This window comes from Fukomys damarensis, unplaced genomic scaffold (assembly GCF_012274545.1).
Source record: "Fukomys damarensis isolate Sample0158 unplaced genomic scaffold, DMR_v1.0_HiC HiC_scaffold_36, whole genome shotgun sequence".
Taxonomy (NCBI): Eukaryota; Metazoa; Chordata; class Mammalia; order Rodentia; family Bathyergidae; genus Fukomys; species Fukomys damarensis.
The window spans coordinates 30,648,605-30,651,365 of record NW_022900948.1 but is presented as its reverse complement, the minus strand read 5'-3'; the positions used below and the strand labels follow the sequence as shown (position 1 = coordinate 30,651,365).

At 43.2% G+C, this 2,761-nt stretch overlaps 1 long non-coding RNA gene across 1 annotated transcript in view; it reads left to right on the top strand.

Annotated features, from left to right (window-relative positions):
- The window catches only part of LOC104872986, a 10,462-nt gene extending 9,448 nt beyond the window's left edge, over positions 1-1,014 (top strand). The window contains exon 3 of the long non-coding RNA XR_783330.2: positions 981-1,014. This is a non-coding gene — a long non-coding RNA (uncharacterized LOC104872986). The remainder of the gene's footprint in view (positions 1-980) is intronic.
- Positions 1,015-2,761: the final 1,747 nt, after the last annotated feature.

The window sequence follows — 2,761 nt, the reverse complement described above, 5'->3', positions numbered from 1 at the left end:
AAGGGAAGGGAAGGGAAGGGAAGGGAAGGGAAGGGAAGGGAAGGAGAACTCATGAACAGGTCTTGTGTTTGGGTCTGCTTCTGAGAGAACACATATCAACCCCCAGACTGAGCTTCGATCCTACACAGTCCCTCCTCATGTTTGGCCAAAACTCCACTCTACGCATGGTGATAGTTAACCAAAAAGCAACAAAGGAGCTGGATCCTGTAGTGGCATCTTGGGGGAGGCTGGTGCCCTCCTGGGTCTGCCCTGAGTGCCCTGGGGAGCCCCTATGTCTGTGCAGGTGTGTAACAACTCCCACCACTTGGGGCAACCTAAGTACCCTCACTGCCTTAAAAAGTCCACCTCATGCAGATTTTAGGGTCAGACATTCCTGAGTTCAGATCAGTTTTGTGTGATCTCCAAAAAATGGCTCAGTCCCTCTGAGCCTTGGTTTTCTTAGTTCTACACAGGGTAATACTAACCACTTTGTGGGTACTTGTGAGGATTAAGTAATGTGCTAAGCAACCTAGTGCATATGTAGTTTATAGTCAGTCTAGCTGTGGCTCTTACCTGAAATCTACAAGTACTGTACTGGCATCTACAAATAGTTCTTGACTTTTGATCACCATGGCAACCTTAAGCCAGCTATAAATTTCCCCTAATGAAGCTGAGATATTTTCATTTTTCCCTGCTGTGCTTGTCTGGATCTTGGATAGATTGAAAACTCCCAGAGGAGTAGCATTTTAGACAGTGTAGTCTTACCATTTATAATCCATGTCACCAACTATGAGCTCTATGATACAGGCAAAAACAATCTGACAGGAAAAATAGAGAAGACTCCATCCATCTTCCCTTGACACTGAGGCTCCCACTGTATTTTTGGTGATGCAGGAAATACCTGAAGAGTGGGCTGAGAATCATGGGAGTTGTTGGCTTTGGTATTTATTTTATTTATTTATTTACTCACTTACTTTGATTCTTTTTTTTTTTTTTTTCAGAGCTGGAGAATGAACCCAGGGCCTTATGCTTGCTAGGAAAGTGCTCTACCACTGAAATAAACCCCAGCCGTGGTCCCACACAGAAGAAAGAACACCGTTGTTCACTTGGTGCCACTCAAGAGACCAAGCTCCCTGGCCTCACTGCCCTCACTCCACCTTCCCTGGGGGTTCAGAATCCACTTTGATTCCTTGCCCAGGGCACAGTCTGAGTACCTGAAGTCCTCAGCTGAGCATGAAGGTTTCAGATACAAATCTGGCCCAGCACATACTTCGAGCAGCTCATGGGCAGCAACATCACTTTTTTTCTCTGTAAGATGAAGGGGTTGGATCAGGTTTTTCGATCTCTTCCCACCTTGAGTTCCTATGATTCTTGTACAGTCCATTGAATATGCAGTCAAGTCTTTGATGAAGTTCTGTGGATTAAAAAAAATAGATAAGGATGGGAGGTGATGCAAATGTCACAGACTTTTGTAAATATTACCGAGAAACTCACCCAGCATCTATCTTTTTCTGTAAATTAAAAAAAACAAAAACAAAAAACATCTATCATCTAACCAAAACCCTGCCAAGTGGGTAAGTTGTGCTAGCCTTAGAACTTACAGAACATCCAGACCAGACATCTACACTCTGCTCTGCTTTTAACACTGGTCCTGAAAATGCAAATTTGTTCTGATGCAACTAATACAGAAGAGAACAATGTGAGCACAATGCAAATTTTACATTTGTCCCTGTGTGATTTCATCTGCAAGGTGTACTAGATGGAAGCAGAAAGCAACACAAAGCTAAACAGAGCTGAATGGTGTCAAGTAAGAAATTCTGGACTGAGGCAAGGAAGCCTTTCTTTCTTCCTTCCCTTCTCTTCTCTTTCTTTCTTTCTTTCTTTCTTTCTTTCTTTCTTTCTTTCTTTCTTTCTTTCTTTTTCTTTCTTTCTTTCTTTCTTTTTCTTTCAGCAGCCCAGGCTGGCTTGAACTTCTGGCAACCTCAGCAGTATGTGTTCTGCAGAGTCGCCTTCCATAGGGTGTGAGTGCTCTGGGCCAGCCCAGCACAAGGGTCCCAGGTCAGATGGGGACGGGTGAGATCCAGTGCTGTGTACACTCAAACCTGTGGCAATGTCCACCACGCAGAGTGACTTTCTGTTCTTAACTCAGAACACACCAAAGAGGAGGTGAAGAAGTTTTAATTACATTGACCATGAAGTAAGTTCACACACAGGAATGCATTTCAATCCCTTTTCACCTTGAGTTCCTATGATTTTTGTGCAGTCAACTGAACGTGCAATGAATTCTTGGATGAAATGCTCAAGTGAGACTTTATTAACAGCCTAAAGCAAACCTCATAGGAAAGGCTGATATTTGTTCAACGCTCCTGGTCCACAGCAACTGACCAGGAGACCTGGATGCTCTAAAAGCAAAGGGAATCCATTTTCCCATAGGTTCTTGTCCCTTCACACTCCAATGTGCCAGAAAAAGTAAATTAAAGAATCTGACCAAATACACACATGGGACCCATGGCTCAGTGAGAAGACAAAGTAGAGGGCAGAGAGGGCACTGAAAGAAATAAACCTCTGTGTCCAGCACAGTCCAGCTTCCTGTGCTCCGTTTCCTTTTCAAATGAGTCCCGAAAGCCCTATTTATACTTTATAATGTTGAGACTCCTCTATAAATACTTGGTGAAACAGACTATGATATAATTAGAAATATATATTTGATCTTTGTCTTGTCCTCTGGCTCATGGCAAAGAGCTTCTAACTGCATTGGAATTTCCTGAGCACCAGTGTTGCA